The 20,226-nt window shown below is 33.3% G+C and overlaps 1 protein-coding gene across 32 annotated transcripts in view; it reads left to right on the top strand.

Moving 5' to 3' along the window:
* The window catches only part of ZBTB20 (zinc finger and BTB domain containing 20), an 802,591-nt gene that overhangs the window by 192,473 nt on the left and 589,892 nt on the right, over positions 1 to 20,226 (top strand). For 16 of the 32 annotated variants that reach the window (XM_067034564.1, XM_067034586.1, XM_067034587.1 and 13 more), the window contains one exon: positions 3,882 to 3,933. The exons of the other annotated variants lie outside the window; for them this stretch is intronic. The gene's annotated coding sequence lies outside the window, so the exon portion shown is untranslated. The remainder of the gene's footprint in view (positions 1 to 3,881; positions 3,934 to 20,226) is intronic. 32 annotated transcript variants of the gene reach the window in all.

A 20,226-nucleotide genomic window follows, 5' to 3' on the forward strand; every position in this document is an offset into this window, starting at 1 on the left:
GTAAAAAGAAAAATATCTATTATATCTTAATATCTGAGATAAGTACTGGGAATAATTTAGTATATAAGTGCTTACATGCTTTTTGTAAGACATATTTTTTTCTAATACATATGTACTCACACATACATATAGATCAACATTTATATATGCATATGACCAAAAATTTGCATAGTTTATGTATATTATGTATACACAAATTATTAAAAATTGCTATCTTAATATCATTACTATTTTACAACCTGAATTTTAAGGTTAATGGTGTATTATAAATTTTTACTTGCCATATTTAATGGAAGCTTATCATTATATCACATAAAATTTATTTATTCAGTTCACTATTATGGAGTATTTAGGTTATTTTAATTTGCATTTCTTTCATTGCAATTACAGATTAATATTGTTTCATATATATCTTAAGTTTCTTCTGTTGTGAATTACTTGTTCATTTGAAAAACTGAGATATTTTCTTTCTTTCTTTCTAGATAAAAACTATTAATGCTATGAATATCATATACATTAAAAATGTTTGTCTTTATTTGTTGTAGACATCTTAATTTTGTTCAAGATACTTTTAGATTTATAAAAGTTTTAATTTTAAGTAGTCAAATTCATAAATCTTTGTGCTTATGTTATATACTATTACTTATGTGCTTCAAAAGGCCTTCTTACCTTGGAGTTCAGAAAATTATATATATGTTTTCTTAAAGCTCTTTGATTATTTTACTTACTATATTCAGATATATCAATCTGATTTTTATTTTGGTACATGGCAAATGTAGGGAACATTTTTTTTTTTTTTTTTGGTCATTTAATGAGCCAACTATCTCAACGCTCCGGAAATGCAACCTGTAATATTTACCCCATACTGAAGTCCCTGTGGTCTGTTCTACAGATCTGTCTCTTCCAGTGACAATTATCACACTGTCACTTATATTTCAGTCTTTGGTAAAAGCTAACCTTGTTTTCTGCTTCTTTGCTGCAGAGCCAATACCTAATACTTGTTATTTTTTTATTGTAATCTCCTATTCTATTTTATCACTTAAAAAAATTAAACTAGCTTTAAAGCATCAGAACTACTAAAAATAGTTTTAGTTCAATTCAGTTCAACAAAGATTTATTGACTGTTCACTATACACCAGGCCCTGTGCTTATATTAGGAACACAGAAATGAATCAGCTGCCTGTGCTGTAGGGTTCTCGCACTAGAAACGTGTATTAATCTGATTGAGGCAGACAAAGAGCGTGTGAATGGTCAAGATAGTGGGCTAGTATCAATACCTTCATTTTTTTCTGATTATTTCTTACTCTTTTTTTATCTATGACTTGTTGGCTCTAACCATTTTATATATTTTTCCCTTTTTCCTTTCTTTTTAATCCATAAATGATTAATTATTAAGTGACATTGATTTAACAGAATTAGATTGATTTAGGCATATGAAATATGGTAACTTTCTCATATTCATATGGTCTGTCTTTCTAATTACTGAACTGATAATTGTATCTTCATATTTTCAATTCTATAAATGTTTATTGAATTCTTTCTAGGCACTATTTAAGGAGCTGTAGGGAAAGAAAAATGGATGTCTGACAAATTTATAATCTAGTGGGGGAATTCACCATTTATAAAAATAATAGCAACATAATAAAATAATAGTTATTGAGAGTACTGTTTGCAAGCCACGATACTAAGAAAGGTAGTGTGTATCTCCTTTAATCCTTATAACAGCCCATATAGCCCCAGATATATATATATTTTTTACTCTTTTCCTTACTTCACTCAGGAATTTTCTTATTGTTGCCTTCTCTGAGAAGATTTTCTGTCCAGACCTATCTAAAATATCAGCCCATGTAACTCTCAATGATATTACCTTGCTTTGTTTGTCCTCATAGTATTAATTATAGGACATTATTGGTTTAATGATTTACTTGCTTATTGTTTGTTTCCCCTGCTAGAATGAATATTGAGTGAAAGACTATGAAAAATGGGTTGTAGAAGTTTGCAGTTGCAAAAGGTCAAAGTTTAATATATAACATTTAACTTCTTTAAGCTTAAATTGTTTCATCTGTAAATAGATGTAGACTTAGTGCCTTTTCATAGGTTGGTCAGGCTGTTGATTCTTTCCTTCAATAAATATTCATTGATCTCTTACTATGTAGCAGACACTATTCATATAAATGGGGGATACAGTGAAAGAGACAGTGCCTGACCTCATGGCCCTTCCATTCTAGTAGGGAAGACAGACAATAAATAAATAAAAATTACTTTTATGAAATATCATGTAATGGCCAAATTAATTTCCTCCAAAGTATCCTTCCCCACCTCATCCCTACAACCTGAACATTTTTTTTTTTCTTTTCCATTCCTGGTTATCCTCTGTTTATCCATGATTAATGGTTATTATCTCAATCCTCCTAGCAGATTCTAATGTTCAGAGCCTTTTCTAAAGTTGGTGTTGCAGAATAAGTGTGGTATTACTCAGGTACCCTGACTATAGCAGAACTATCACCTTCCTTTTCTGGATCCCATTTATTTATTAGTACAGCATAAGCTCAGGATCGCTGGTGTGGTTTGTTGTTTGAGTCTTTGTTTTCCCTTTGTTTCTGCATCTTAAAGATCTAGTCAGTTAAAACCCTTAGACCTTCTTCATTTTAATAGAACTTTTACTGTAGATGTACTTGTTTACAGGATTGGCTTATGTTTATATACGCATTTCCATTATTAAAACTGCTTTTGAGACTTTGAATGGCTGAATCTCTGGAGATTATTAGTAAATATGACATCAAGGTCCTCAATGAGATTTCATAGCAAATGTAGAGAGATCACTTTCCAAGGACATACAATATCAAACTCAATTTTTAATAGGAGAGTTGTTTCTAGTTAAATCTTTTTATATTTTAACTCACCAAATTGGCTTTAAAGTCACCTCAGCATCCTTCCTGCTTTGCTGCCCCCAGTCCTAGTTTTCATTCTATACTATCAAAAGCATTTGGTCAGAAGATAGTTTAAAAGTGACTGATCCATATGTTTGACATCCCTGCCTCCAAATCTGAGTAGGACCCTACTATTAGCCTTGCTTGCTGAGACAGGGAACATAAAGCCATGTTCTAGTATCAGTGCATTAGGTACTAAAGACCAGTTCAAGCTCCACTGAGCATGTTACCCTCTACTCCCTGTTTCTTTCCACCCATTTACTTTTTATTCTCTTTAGATTATCTTTTTAATGAAAATCTCTCCAACCTCACTCATATTTTGAGGACAGGGCTTGTATTTTATCTTTGTGTACTTCCTAACTTACCAGTGCTTACCAGTGTATTATGGGTAGTAGATCTTTGCAAAATCTCTGGTAATTAAGAATAAACAAATAAATGTAATAAAAACTATTGGAGATTAGTGAGGTTTTGTAGATCAGTTTTTTTAAATTTAAAAAATATAAATGTAAAATATCTATGTAAATTAATAAAGCTTCTAATAATACTATAATAAATATTCTGTTCTCCATCTAAACCCTGTACACACAGTGGTTTAAATTGTAAATTAATGCCATATTTTACTGAGTACTTGTTCTGCACATAGACAGATTAATGTGTTAGCCTTTATTTTTCTTTTTAAAACGATAGATATTGGAGCTTTCCTGGTGGTCCAGTGGTTAAGACTCCACACTTCCAGTGTAGGGGGCTTGGGTTCGATCCCTGGTCAGGGAACTAAGATCCTATGTTCTGCATGGCGTGGCCGAAACAAAACAAAATAAACAAAAAACTATAGATATTAGTTGGCATACACAAACTCAACTACCTACTTCTCATGACTATTCATAAAGATATTATGGAAATGTAAATTGTTTCCTTGGCAGATTACTAAGTTTAAGTACTTCTCTTTTACAGTCACACAAAAAGAAGTGTTAAGAATTTCCCTTTGAGACTCTGAAGACTAAAGGTAATATCCAATGATATTTTATTCAAAAGGTTTTTATCTTCCTGGAAAGTTCCATAATTTTAAAGGCCTTGGGTTTACTGCCTCAGGTCTTCATTGCCCTTTAGCATGTTAAATAAAATTTTCTATGTCTACCTAAAACAATCTGAAATTATAAGTCAAAAAAAGAAGAAACCTTGTGTCATCTCAGAATATGTCACCCTAATTGGGTGTTGCTATATACCCCTTGATCCTTCTGTTTGGGAATGTATTATGGCCCACACCCTGTTTTTTAAATCAGTTTGGAACTCCTCTGATTTTATACCTTGCCCTTTTCTTAAATAGACACATTGGCTCAAAGTCAAAAACTCAGTACCAATTCCTCTTCAGCAAAAGCTTTACAACTAACTATAAGAAATAAAAATGCATTTGGGGGGGACAATGAAACCGTGCAGACAAGATTTAGTGGAGACTCATAGTCAGAAATCCAGAATTTCAGGCAAGAAGTTTACAATAGACTTGTGTTGCTGCATTGTGTATAAAGAGCTCATAGGGATTGAAGAAGGTTTCTGAAACAAGAGGGGACTGTAATTACTTTGCTTCTTACATGCATGGTTAGATCTTCCAGCGAGAATAACATGGTAGGGTAATTTATTATAGAAGAGTAAATCACAGATTACATTGGAGGGAGATGGGGTGGTGTGATCCAACCATCAGTTTTGTGAATACATACACTTAAGCATGTGTGATAGCTTGTTTTTAATTTCTTTACACCAGTGCACACCTCAAACATTCCATTTAGCAGTGGGATATGCAAATTGTTCCAAATGCAGCAGCAGTACTTTCACCTGAATGTCAAAACTGTCAGAGAGCTTTAAATCAAATCTTTATAACATTTTAAAAAACCAGCCAGCCCTAAGATTGAGGCACCAAACTCACTGCAAAAACTTGATTCCCATACTTTCAAAAAGCTCCTGTATGTCAACAGGGTAATGTCAAAGTTCTCATTCACCTGCTTTCTAATTTTAACCTTTTAAGGATTTTATTTTATTTGGCTTAATTATGATATTTTCTACAAATTAATGATAAATGCCTTGATTAATAAAACCAAATGTCAGAGAAAATGACAACTTGATGAAAAATTAATACTCGGCAATATTTTAAGGTACAGAAGTACTAAAGATGTACTCTTAAATCTCATGCTTCATCAGCTCCTTTTGAAGGTAGGTAACCAGAATTTTCCTTGCACTTAAGTTTTCACAGCCACATGTGTAGATGCATTTAGCAGTGTGATTTTCAGCTGTTGTTTTGACTGCTAGCTGTTATAGATATACATACATTTTTAGTTTTTCTTTTGCTTCATAATATTATTTATTTTTATTTTACAAAATCAAGGTAAACTATATTTGGGGTTGGTTATATTGATGAAGCTATCATACTAAGAATCCAAATAGTAGTGTGTGTGTGTGTGTGTGTGTGTGTGTGTGTGTGTATTTCAAGAGATCTCATGGTGTAAAATGTAGTAATTGGTGATTGGATATCTGCTACACTATTAATTCATTTGGTTATGAATATTTCAGCTGTTATATTTTAAAATTATTCAGTAAAAATAATCTAAGGAAAATAGATTTTTTATGGAGATTTGTTTTTTTAAATATACTTTTCCTGAGCTTTCATTAAAAGACCTGAATACCAATAAAGAATTGTAACTTTCTTTCTTCTTATAAACAGTTGGTTAGATAAAAAACTGAAGAATAGGAAATATGACTTTTATATTTTCTCCTTTTACTGCAGATCATGGAGTTGAAAGATAAAAAATATCCCTTGTATTTTTCCATCTTCACAAGTAAATATCAGGATGATTTTTAAATATGAATACTTAAATATTCTATTATATTTTATGCAGAAATGGTACTATGGAGGATTATAGTCCATGTTAGTTTTATTTTCATATTTCAAAGATAAAGCTGCCAACCAAATGAGGGAAGGCACAATGACCTCTTCTGTGCTGTGCTTTTGCTTGGTTTGGTTGTTCAGAGATAAAAAGACCTACGTAATATACTGTCAGTGAAATGGACTCACTTTGACCATCTGTTCATGTAATGACATACCTATCAACAGAAATTTTTGCAAACTAATGTTAAAGTCACTTTTTTTCTGTAATATACTGGGAACTTCTGGGTAGGTGTTTCAGGTATGTTGCTAAGCACAGTAAGATAAATAGAGAGGAGTGTTGGTCAATATCCTGTAAATACAATATATGCCAATCCCAAGGGAAAAACATTCTTCAGTGGAGATTTCTAGTACTGTTTAAAACTGGAGATGGATTGTGCTGAATCTTCCCTTAGCTTGCTCTAGGTTTTATTGTTTCTGTGTCTTGCCTGGTTCCAGGCATCCAGTCTGTACTGGCAAAGCTACTTGATGAGGAGAGGCCACCAACATCTCTGCCCTGACTGCTTACATACCTGCCATGAATAATAAATCTGTCAGCTAGTTATCACTGCATTGTAACTGTCTCTGTTCCTTCTTAGCTGATCACTGCCCAGAGGAGTTTAAGTTCCATTGTAACACAAGGCTTCTGTTATGTTTCTATACCTGCATTTATTTGTATGCAAAAGCATTCATTCTTCTTTTTTTCATATACCAGTAAATAAGACATGTCCCAGTTCTCTGACAGTTCTTAAATTACATAGCAAACAATGTGCTTTTTCCCCTCTTGTTTATTCTATTCTTCAGCCTCTCATCAATTTACTTCTGCATATGAGCCAATTAAATTTTATTCATTAGTTATAAGATCTGGAAATACTTACACCTACCTCACAATCCACAGTTTTATAAGTTTTTAGTTGAGATTATAGTTATTTGGGGTAAATACAAAGAGAACATCATCCTTTCCCCAAACGAACAAAGGAGATAGACTGAAACCCAAAATAGTCTCTTAAAGGCTTTTGCTTGGTGTTATGTTGTTTGATCCTAGAAATGAGGACAACTGATTCAACCTTACACAGTTAAAATCTTTAGCTTCAGGGAGTTGAGTTATGATATTTTAAACTTGATACTTGAGTTAACACAGACAACAATCAGCTGACGTTCTTTGAAGAATCTAAACCTTATAGGAAATTAAACAGTGTTAGACTCTCATTCAACAGAAAAAAAAAACACCTAAAAATAAATATGTATTCTAATGGACTTAAAATACATAAATTTCCAGTTTTAGTACTTATAATTAGACCATATCTTCTCTCTAAATGACTTATTAGCACCTTTGGAAACTGTATTCTCTCCTTTAAACCTACAGTATTTTATTCTGCAAGGTCAAGTAATCAAGACCTTACTGGTTTGGAAATATTAATGCAGCTTCCAAAGTTGCTTAATGCATAACTTAAGTACCAGTAGAATGATCAGTTCTATTAAATAGGATTCATTTACCATATTTGTTTCCTTTGGAAGCTTGTGTTTATGTTAATTGAATAAAGTATGCTCATGAAACACACTGATAAATAGAGCAATCAAAAGATACCAAGAAAAACTATGACCATTGTCCGAGATGTGTAGGGTATTTGTGTTTCTTGACTAAATGCTGCGTTCATTCTTCCTCCCTATCTACCATTCCCCCAAATATCCAGATCTCTTTTTGTATCCTTTAGTGATGACAAGATGTTTTTTTATTCCTCTAATGAAGTGGGAAGCAGATTAACATGCTTTCTTCTTGGGAATTAGATTACTTATTGTAGTACTGCTCAACATATCTTTGTAATACTCCCCAACCCCTACCCACAACTAATTAGTGACTTCCAGAATTAGGGAAAATCTTAGTTGTGTGGTGGTTCTATATTTACCAGTGATCAAGGAAGTGTTACTAATACACTTGTCAGTGTTAAAAAAGAATTAAGTAAATAAAGGGCCAGATGGTCGAGCCCAGGACCTATCAAGAGCCCAGTATGTGTGGGCTGGTCCAAGGGAATGACAGAAACATTACCAGGCTAAGTGGAATCAGAGTTTGGCTTTCACTTATAAGAAACAGACTGTTTTACAAATATGTTTTCTTATGATATAATAATTTACATGTTCGGATCTCCTTTGTACTAGTAACATTTGAGTGCATGTATTTCCCTGCGCATCAAGAGCCAACAGTGTTTACAAAATACTCCTTTCTGATACATGTAATGGGACATAGTAGCATCGAAGTAAAGCAATTACCAGCCAAGCATTTTGTTCTGGTTCAGAGAAGAATTCTTTGCACTCTCACAAAAATCTATGTTTTTACTGTTATAACTTACTCATTATACTTTATTATAATTGACAATAGATTCTATGGCTTATTATATAAGAAACCTGGTTATGTAATGTTTGCTGTAGTACATGGCCATGTGAGGAACTAGTAAATATCTCTTAGTGTTTTGTTGTAATAAGAGCATTATAATAAGTGGTTATAATAAGATTAATTTAAACTGAAGACATTAAGAAAGCAAATTCCCTTCCTTTCCTATGATTTAATTGTCTTTACATGTATACATACATAAACATCTTATTTCCCACTCTAATTTCCATCCTTTATATTTTTCATCTATTTTATTTTATCTTGTAATATGCACTTTTGGAAGCTGTTTTAAATCTTTTTGGTTTCTAGAATAGATGCATGGGTCAGTGAATTGCTGGGTAGGTAAACTGACTAAATAAAGTATACACTTTTTTCCAAATTTTTCTTCCTACAATCACATAAATAATGCTAGAAGAGATTAGCTAACTGTAGACCTCCTGCCTTCCTTCTCTTCCTTCTTTCCATCCTCCAGCAAATATTTATTGAATATCTGCTCTGTGCCAGGAACTTCCTAGGGGTTAAGATATAACTGTTGAAAAAATGAGACATAGTCTTTCCCCTTTGCAGAACTGATAAGAAAGAAGGACTAAGAAGAAAATAAAATACACATATAAGTAAATATTATAACATAGACATATAACTAAATGACATTTTTCTGGACTTCTTAATTCTGGCATGGTTTTCAAAGTTTGGTCTATAATGGAGGAATTATCTTCAATGGTCTACCTCCTTAATAGGGGTTTACTTCTAGATTTTAAAAATGCAGGCTGGCAAAATTATTTCAGATTATGTCTTGAGGGGTGAATGGCCTTGGGATGAAGATAGGTGAAGCAATATTTGCTTTTAAGGTAAGTAATAAAGAAAACAATTTTATAAATCTGGCTTACTATATATGATATAGGTGACTTCCATAAGTATTTTCAATCTCAGATTGAAAAGTCATGGGAATTTCTAGTATTTTTAACAAACAAAAATTATTTGTTTAAAGATTGTTTATTAATGGTCCAGAGTTTGAGTTTATCTGTGAATTAGGTAGTAGTAGCAGTGATGAAAGAGCAGGTGATGGAAATGTATATTTTTTCCTTCTTCTCTTTGGACATGTGTGTGGAATATTTTTGTCTTCCGATTAGATTGTTCATTATGCTCCCTTTGGATGTGTGTATTGTTTGGCCTTCCAGCCTTGCATGCTCATTCAAAGGCATTCCAAGTCATTATGCTGGACTTCAGCCTTGTTTAGTAAAAAGGCCATTTCCTCCATCAGCTGTCCACTTGGACATACATTCTTTTTACTCTCATAAAGACTTTATATGCATTCAGAGTATATTAGATGGATTTGCCAAATTACTCACAGATCATCAGTTTTTTAAAGTTATAATTTAAGCTATGACCTCTCAAACTGTGAATTATAAGGTTTGACCCTTTGGTTCACTGTTTGACACAGCATCCATTAATTACAGTTTTTAAAGGACATTTTATTTCAGTTAGAATTTGTGTTATGAAAATAGTTTAAGTATTTTCCCTTTAAATTTCAGGAATAAATGTTTACATGTAAAAAAATATATATGTATAATATGTACATTCAGGTATAATAAATAGTTTGCTTGCATATGCATGCTACATTCAAATATATTTATTTGTATTTATATATTAAGCCTGTTATACATAACCATAGAAATTTTTATATAATAACCTGTGAGTTAACACTAAGATCATACTTGTTTTATATAACTGCTGTCAGGATGAGACTGACTTTTAAAATAATGTTTATCAGGGTGAGAGGGACTTTATTACTATTTGATTCTGGGTTTTTTCCCTTTTTATATTTTGCTGAGCAGGGATACAGAACTTGGTGCCTATGAATACTCAGTGTCTGTCAGTAATTTGAAAATTCTCAAGATGGTTCAGTGTAGCATGATGAAGGAGAATATAAACTGGTCAGTGGTTTTCGCAAATGTGCATAGCTCAAGGTACTGAGATGGAAGGTACATAGCAGGAAGGTAAGTTTAGGTAAGTGCAGAAAGACGTCCAGATGTGTGAACACTTTACTGGTATCCTCAGTATTTGAAATGGAGGAATTTAGTGTTTTTTTATTGGCTAAAAAGAAGATATATATATATCTGACAGTAGTTCAGCATACAGTTTTCTGTTGCTATTTAATAAAAATCTAATAATATTTAGATGATTTCTTCACTTCTAAAGCAATTTTTCTCATTTTGTACTAAACCATGTTCTTTGTTGTGAAATTCATAAAATTAAATCTAAAATATTATGGAGAGATGATTACTTAAAAACATCTGAATATTTTTCTTAGAAGTACATGACCATCCCATTGTATTTCAAGTATTTTAGAAATGGTTAATTTGGTTTTGTTCAAATTCTTCTCTAGGCTACTGTTAGCATGATGTATTTCATATGAAAAGTTAATAATTTAGATGATGACATTGAAAGTAAAGACTCTTAAGGAAAGTGACTCTTAAAGGATCCAATGTATTGTTCCTAAATTTTTTCCTACAAAATAGATTTCCCTTGTATGTTTGAGTGTGCTACTTTAAGATTAAAAAAAAAAAAATTAACTTTATAGAAACCCCAAAAGGGGAAATTAATTTTCCAAAAAGAGGCAAATACCTATCATAGGCCGTGTGTTTAGTTCTTTCTAAAATACTTTTAAAATAGGATCTAAGCAGTAGAAAGTCTTTTTCTGATTAAGCATATAGTTTGGATTGCACTGTTTTCCTTTTAAGCCCATTAGTTTGTGGTTTTTAAGGAAATGTTTGCCTCTATTTTTTTTTCTAAAAGCAAAAATAAAGTCAGGTTATTACTAACTAAAGGTAGAATTTTCAAAAGACAAAAAATTTCTCAAATTAATGTAAACAAATTTTTTATTTCACCAAGTATGTCTCCTTTCGCAGACAGTAAGCTTCTTGAGGGAAGGGAATATGCCTTCTTCATTTTTTGTGTTTAGCTCAGACCAGGTTCTCAGTAAATGTTTATTGAATTGCTTAGCCTATCAATAGACTTAGAGAAACTAACTGTAGTACTCAATTCTACTCAAAATTTATCCACAACACAAACATAGCAAAAAGGAATCCTTTAAGAAAAATACGTGTACTAAATTTCCTTTGGATCACTACTACAGGATTCCCTCTAGGTCTGAGTATTTGTTTTGGTGCTTATTGTTATAGCTCAGTAAGGAAACAAAAGTTTTGTCCTATATGCTTCAATGAATTTAAATACAATTTAAGACAAAAGACATTTTTTAGGCAAAAAAAAAAAAGAGGGACCAAACCAGTGACTTGTCAAAATAGTTTTATATCTTAATATTTGAAATGATAACATTGAAGGATTAATATAATAAAGTCTTAGAAGTGTTTAATACTCTATAATTTTACACTAACCACTGGTGATGATAGTACTTAGTATGAAACAGCTTTTTATATGTATAGACTTACTCAGGATCTGAAATATAGGCAATAATTAGCCTCTCAAATGGATCTGTTTGGAAAGCATTATGAAATAATACCTCTCTTCCTGAAGAAAGATGTAGTTGTGTTAAGGCTTCACTCATTTAATGGTGTCTCAACTGAAACAGGTGCCTTCCCTGCTTTGTTCTCCAGGAACAGCTTTATAGATTTAACCATTGAGTATACAGTACACAGTGGTAGTAAACAGTGACACTAACTCTCATTAAGCATAATTAAACCTAATATTGACTGTAAACTGTTACTTACCTTAAACTTCTCTATAGAGAATGTGGAAAGGGATTAACCTAGCAGACAGGGACATTAAATTACTACCACTTTCACATTAAAGTTACCATCAAGAAGGGCTATATTCATAAATAAAACATAGAAGGGATTGAGAGACTGAAAATATGTAAATTTACTTTATAAAAAGGAAAGAAAAGCCTAAATTTAAAAAAAAATAATAATAAGTGAGCTGTGAGCAATGCCAGCCCCAGCAAAATGGAACTCTGGCTAATTACTACAAAAAAATAGCCTGAAATAATCACAGAAATGTGTCCTTGCCTTCTGACTGACAAAATCTGCTTCATAGGAGACTCCAGTTCAACCAAGTCCATTCTTGCTCATGCATAGCATCCTCCACTGCTGAAACTTTGAGGAGAGGATGCAGGAACTTGGGTGAAATAGAATTTCTTTCCTATTTTTCTCCAGTTGTTAATAGCTCTTTATTTATGAAATTGATTGTAATGATTGTATGAATATTGTTTGACTTGTCAGCAAGAAGGCACAGTGTTTTTTGTTCAGTCAAAATGGTCTGGTAACTGGTCTCCTGCTACTGTTTAATGATCTCCTTGGGTGCAATCAAAAGAGTATGTTGTGAAGGATATAAAAATGTCAGCTAAATTTAAGATCAACTGTTAAGTTTTTATATTATACTGCTGCCCCAAGGGGGGAGGCCAGGATCTGGGAGATAAGAATTTAAAGAGAAAAGCAAAGTAATGACAATACAAACTTATCCACCAGCCTAAGACAACGTCTTCAAAATCTATCAGCCTGTCTGTTTGCCATGAATGTGTGCTATTATCTATTACTTGTTTTCTATTTCCTTTCCAATAAGGAACCATATACTCACTTCTGGACTTTCTTATTACTTCACAGGGTGGGGTTTTTCTAATTTTTGGAAGTGAATCTCACATACAACCTTGGTTTAACATGATAGGCTCCTAGCCATGTCTTAGTGCTATCATGCTAAATTTTATCATTGGAGTGATATAGTAGTTGTACATGTAGAAAAAGGAGCCTAGAAATTAAGCCTGGAGCATGTATTCAGTTTTTTTTAGAGGATGCGAAGTTTATAATTTTAGAATAAAACCCTAATTTTTCCCCCTGAGTTTAAAGCTAGTTTCACATCTCATGAGCTGAACTAATGAAACAGAAATAATTAATGGACAAAGTCTATCTTTCATTTCCCTCGTTGAAGAAAAATTCACAAACTGGTTGAATGACAGAGGATGAACAAAAACAGCAAGAGTAAGAGTACTTCTGTCCTCCATTCTTGTAACAATCATGACATTACAAAGTAACCATAACAATGGCACTCTTATTAATCAGACATATTTATACAGAATTAGTGTTGGCTTCTGCTCTATATTACCTTCAGTTTTATGTGAACTTTTATTATCTGTGCGTATCAAAAGAGACATGGTGAATGAACAAAGAAGCCCTGTTATGAGACAAGTATTATTTGACATTTTGGGAAGCTCTTATTATAGGGTTTCCTCTTAAGTGAGAATAACGGGAAGGTTGTCATTAGTTGCACTATTACAGACACTCTGGATTTTTAAAAACAGAAATGGAGCCCACTTTTTTCCTTGAAGAAGAATCATTAGTTAGAACAATTCGAATGATCCAAGACTTCTAACCGAGACTTGGCCCCCTAATCTCCTTGCTTTATTATGTGAAACAATGACCCCATAAGGCATCTCTTAAGATAATTGTTTTTCCCATGGTTTACAGAGCTAAGTTAACTGTATGGTTCTCTTATTTTTTAAAAAATGTATCATCATCTTTAGGCTTTTGGAAAATCTCTGATTAAACCAAAATGCAGAAGACTTGCAAGGTCTATAGCCCTATTGCAAGCCAGATGCCTTTTTTGTTTTTCCATGCTAAAAAAGGACAACTCTAAGTAAGTTCTTTCGAGGTCTTTTTCCCAGGCTTATGATAGGTGTGACTGGGAGTTATGGTGAAAAGATGCCTGACTATGGGTAAAATTGAATTGTTTCTTAAAATCACGGGGTCTGGATGTTCAAAAACTGACCAGTTGCCATATATATATATTTTTTTTCTAGAGTTTAGGCTAAAATTTTAAGTCCATAGAGTGAAAATAATATTATTGAAAAGAAAATAGATGAATCACTACAGCTGCAATACATCAGCTGCCTGAATAAGGAGAACAGTGATTCTCAAAGCAGAGAAAGTAGAGATCAAAACTACCACTTGTGGGGTCTTTTCTTTTCAAATTAACCTCCCCCAGGTTGACAATTATTTGTATAGACACTTGTCTGAGAGCCAAAAATACTAGAAAATAGTTTGACCAATTGATAATTAAGCTGCTTTTAATCTTTTGAAGTTTAAATATAGAAAATGGAATAGAGATTTTTAAATCACAGAATTTTCCTCTGCTCTCATCATATCTTCTTATTTTATGTTAACAGAGACTAAGTTTGGGGGTTCAGTGAAGAAACAAGCAACCCCTCCGAAATAACACATAAACCCTCAAGAAGAAAAAAAGGCTGCCAAGTTTGGTGTTTAAATACATGTGAAACAAGCCAAGTTTTCTAAATGAGCCACGAAAAATCATTAAACTCCTCCTAATTACCCATCTATCTTTCATAGCAGTAGGATAGGACCTGTTTTGTACCTTGAAATACTTAAACTGAATCCTTTAAAAAATTATTTGTCTGTTTTTAATTTCTCATGTTTTCTATTATACATTTTTAATTGGATTCTAGAAAGATAGGCAAAGGGATTTTATCTGTGGCCATTCTGCTAAGTCTAAGTAGGGGGATACTTAAAACCTATTTACAATAAGAGAGGTCATCCTTGTCAAGATTCAAGATATTCCTTGGCTTTGAACTCTAGAATGAAATGTCTTCTCATTTTAGGGGCATTAAGGAAACCATACGTTTTAGACAGGGTCACTATGTACCTTTTTTGCTACTTATAAGGCACTTATTGCCCAAATAGCACTTGAAGGTGTTTCAAAGCAGTATATATTTGTACATGTCTTAGATCCTCACCAGATTATGAACTATGGGAGCAGGCAATATATCATTTATAACTTTATATCCTCTTTAGTGCTCTGGATATTACAGGTATGCAGTGCATTTTTTAGGTGATTCTTGATTTAAATGAAGAGAAGCTGAGGTCACTAAGGAGAGCCACCAAATTGAAGAGTGGTTCAAGAAACTTATTTTGCATCGGAATGTGATTCATCTTAATTTTCAAATACATAAAGTTTTCAAGGAAATAAATTCACCTTTGACTTATATAATCACTAGTTTCCTCTAGTAGCCAACTATATATATCCCACCTATGACCTAAACTAAAGCTAGTTGTATTTTGGTATAACACATCTTTGGTAACAAATACATCCTTTCATTCACTAAAGGAAAAAAAAAATTAGTGCTAACCTTGTGCAAAGCAAAGAGATATACAAGTGAAAATATAGGGTGTCTGCTCTCAAGAGACACCCTATATGGGCTGCTGGGGTCTCAAACACAAAAGAATTCTATAGGTATTAATACCTTAAGAGGGGCCTAAAATGTTACTATGGGGACATTCAAATCTATTTAGGAGAGCGAGGAAAGATTTACAAAGATCATATTCGAATGGAAATTTGAAAGATGAATAGGTTTGATAGGTGAAGGGCAGGCAGGGGTGGGGGGTGGTTGCATTGGGGGAGAACATTCTAGGAAAAAAGTAATAGTATGCATGAAGGCCCAGAAGAATGAGAAAGCCTGGCTCATTCAGAAATGCCAACTGGTTTAGTATGGCTGCACCTTAGGGTGGAAGTAAGAAGTAAGGCTGGATGAGTAATGTTGGTCAGATTATAAAGGGCCCTAAATCCTGTACTAAGGAGAGTGGATTTTATCCTATCACCATTGGTGAGTCATTGGAAGATAAATATAAGATGATATATTCAAGAGTGTGGAAATATAATCCATACCACGTAATGATCAAGTGGGTATGGAGGATGGTGGAGGAGTCATGAATAAGCCAGCTTCCTGGATTTGGTGAGTGAGAGGATCATTTATAAAGATGGAAAATGCAGCTAGCTACTTCCCTCTCTCTTTTCCCTATCTACACTCAAATTTCACCAGAGATGTTTATACTCTGTATTTCCATTTCCTCACCAATGCATTCATCAGTTCACCCCATCTGCTTCTGAGACCTCTGTCACTTCACCAGAGTAACTCTTATTGAGATCTCATTGAGCATTTTATCTTGCTGACCACTTCCTCCTTTGTGGAATGCTTTCTGCCTTATTTTCCAAGCCATCATTCTCTTCTGATTTTCTTCCTATGCCCCTTGTTACTCCCTTGATGTTTCCACTGCAGGCATCTTCTCCAATAACTAGCTGTTAAATGTTGGAGATCCTCAAGTCTGGATCCAAAGTGCATCTATTGATGCCCAGTATTTTTGGTATCTGTATAGCCACAACACATTGAGATGTTTTCAGAGAATGTACTATAATTCCTTTAAGATCCTTTTTTGGGGACCATGTTTCAAAGGTTGTATTTAAGTACATAGTCTTGTATTCTTTATTACTAGTAATACATATTGGATTGGCCAAAAGGTTCATTTATTCCCGTAAGATGGCTCTAGTAGCACTTAGTTGTCTTTAACTTCATTCAAAACAATTTTGTTAGATTATATTTGACAGCTGTCATATCTATGTGCATTTTAAAAAAAGACATCAAAATTGGTGAATTTTTCTATTTCCATTTTAAATATGGAAGATGGAAGAAAAAAAGCAACGTTTTCGGCATATTATCTTTATTACTTCAAGAAAGGTAAAAACGCAACTGAAACGCAAAAAAAAAAAAAAGATTTGTGCAGTGTATGGAGAAGGTGCTGTGACTGATCAAATGTGTCAAAAGTGGTTTGCGAAGTTTCGTGCTGGAGATTTCTCACTGGATGATGCTCCACGGTCGGGTAGACCAGTTGAAGTTGATAGCGATGAAATTGAGACATTGAGAACAATCAACATTATACCACCTGGGAGATAGCCAACATACTCAGAATATCCAAATCAAGCGTTGAAAATCATTTGCACCAGCTTTGACGTTTGAGTTCCACATAAGTTAAGCAAAAAAAACCTTCTTGACCGTATTTCCGCATGCGATTCTCTACTTAAACGTAATGAAAATATTCCGTTTTTAAAACAAATTGTGACAGGCGATCAAAAGTGGATATTGTACAATAATGAGGAATGGAAGAGACCGTGGGGCAAGCGAAATGAACCACCAACAACCACACTAAAGGCCAGTGTTCATCCAAAGAAGGTGATGTGTATATGTTAGGATTGGAAGGGAGTCCTGTATTATGAGCGCCTTCTGGAAAACCAAACGATTAATTCCAACAAGTACTGCCCCGATTAGACCATCTGAAAGCAGCATTCGACGAAAAGCTTACAGAATTAATCAACAGAAAATGCATAATCTTCCATCAGGATACTGCAAGACCACATGTTTCTTTGATGACCAGGCAAGAACTGTTACAGCTTGGCTGGGAAGTTCTGATTCATCTGCTGTATTCACCAGACATTACACCTTTGGATTTCCATTTATTTAAGTCTTTATAAAATTCTCTTAATGCAAAAAATTTCAGTTCCCTGGCAGACTGTAAAAGGCACCTGGAACAGTTCTTTGCTCAAAAAGATAAAATGTTTTGGGAAGATGCAATTATGAAGTTGCCTGAAAAATGGCAGAATTGTAGTGGAACAAAGGGGTGAATACATTGTTCAATAAAGTTCTTGGTGAAAATGAAAAATGTGTCTTTTATTTTACTTAAAAACTGAAGGCACTTTTTGGCCAACCCAATAATACTCAACACATGCCCACAGGGGAACTCATATGTAACTTTTGTTCTAATTTGTACATCTTATAAAATCTTCCTGATGTTTATGTTTTAATATTAGGCAATTATTAATCCCCCTTGAATCTCAGTTTCTTAATCTATAGTATATGAGGATCCATACTAGCTCTTTAGGATTCCATTATGCTATGGTTTGATATTTTACTACATGACGAGGACAGTGAACTCTAAAGGATGTGCAGCTATCACTTGAATTACATAGTCAAAGTTTATAAAAATGCTTGCCTGTCTTTTCCACATCTACACTTCACACTTTACTTCCTATTTTTAAGATAGGTCCATGCTTGTGGAACTATTCCTACTTCCATGTTTACTTAAAATTTCTTTGCCCAGTTTTTGCTATGAAATTTTATCAAAACACTTTTGAAAATCTGAGTAGATTTTATATTATGGCTACTGCACCCACCAATGCTTAATTAACCCCACAGGAAGCCTGGATGTTAGAAGCTCAATTAACCAAGTAAGGCTTAAGATTTTCAAGGGTCTTACCCTTTTGTACATATTCCCCTCATTTGTCTTTCGTCCTATTTTTTTTGTAGGTGTGATTGGGTCACATTGCCAATGTACTTTCAGGTCTCTGTGAAAATGGCCACTTTAAGGACAGGTTAGTTGGATATTCAGGACACAGTTTTATTCTTAGAGCCCATTTAATGCCAGTGATTCATCTACATTTAGCTTATTAATGAATTTTAGAATAAGCCTTGTATTTGTCATTATTTTTAATCTAGAACCTCCGAATTGTGTGCTTCAAAATACATCTGAGGCATAGGAATCTACTTAATGTTTTCCTAGTGTATGTTCGTGTGTGTGTGTATGTGTGTGTGTGTGTGTGTGTGCATTTGCTTAGTATGTGTGTATACATTTTTTGTTACTAACTTAATAAAACATCTCTGAATTTCCCTACATATTGCTAACTTATTTATTCCCTTGGCATACAGAGAACCAAAACAAACGAACAGACAAAATTGAAACAACAAGAACAACAAAAGAAAACTCACTTGGTTTTGGTGTTGCTGTCCCTTGCCAGCCTCATTCTTCTTCTTATGGATTTTTAAAAAATCTTACCCAATATTGATTGGATTTTCTTTCTCAATTTGAATAATTTTTACTGAACACTTGCAATGTGCAATCTACCTGGATTTATCCCCCAGACCATCCACTATGTGACCTTTTTTTTTTTGGTCTTGTTATCTCATTTTATTTACCTTTTAGAACTCTTCCAAATATTAGAGGAAAGAAATCAATATCAATTTTCACCTGATGTGACCTTATTTTACTCATTTGATCAGTCTTTCTATTTAAAAAAAAAATGGTCTTTTTTTCTCATATTTCTTTGTTCACTTTATCATTTAAACATACAGTAGGATATTCCCCATTTCCACTTTTATCTTTCTTCATGTCCATTTTTTTGTTTCTTCACATTTTATCCAATAAATTATTTGAAGGTAAGCCTTGAGCCACCTGTGTAATTTTCTGTCTTAAAAACACTCCTTTAGGGTTTGCTTGTCCATTGGTGCTCATTATGGGAAGTGAGGGAAGTGAGAATTCTATTTAGTTCCTCTTGGGGTCCTGGAAAGAAAATAGCTGGGTAGTTCAGAGTATTTGTGAATTTTAGGTTTTGGTTTACTTAATTCTTGGTCACACATAGTTTTGTCCTGAGCTAGCCAGAGATACAAAATGTTGTGAAAAATTCAAGTGCAATTTTACCATTTCTGAGTAATTTATAAATTTAGACTATTTCTCTTGATATCTTCAAAATATCTAACTTTTAGAAATCTATAAAGATTATACTCTACCCCAAATAACAAGAATTCCCCCATACAAGTGCAAGTATAAATATTGTGCTGCAATAGGATGCTCCCAGCTAATTGTCTTCATTTAAAAAATTTTATAATATTGTTCCCCGATTCTGTGAGTAAGAATGGCAGATGAAGCATTATGAGCTGTTTATCACTGTCATACAAAATAAGTCACAGGAAGTAAGAAATATCTGGACTCTAAAAAATATTACAATTTCAATTATTTAAGCCAGAAGCCATGATTTCTCCTTATTGGATCCTGTCTGTAGAAGAGAGAATCCACCGAAGAGTAAATAGTCAGCATAAATTGATGGTGAAAATTCCTGAAGTTTAGCCTTGAAAGGGAGCTTTATAAAATATCTTTGTAACCATAAGAAAAAGCTCCCTTCTGAAATGCTATGTATTGAAAAGCACAGATACTTGTTTGTGTGGAGACACTCAAATAGAGATGAGTCCATTTTTAGTACATTGTGTGGAGAGTGACATGCCTGGAACTCCATTAATAGCAATTTATGTTGTGTTCTTTTCATTTCATTTTGCTAATGAATTTAGTATCAGATTGATGGGTGCTTGGAAC

This window comes from Kogia breviceps, chromosome 5, assembly GCF_026419965.1.
Source record: "Kogia breviceps isolate mKogBre1 chromosome 5, mKogBre1 haplotype 1, whole genome shotgun sequence".
Classification (NCBI taxonomy): domain Eukaryota; kingdom Metazoa; phylum Chordata; class Mammalia; order Artiodactyla; family Physeteridae; genus Kogia; species Kogia breviceps.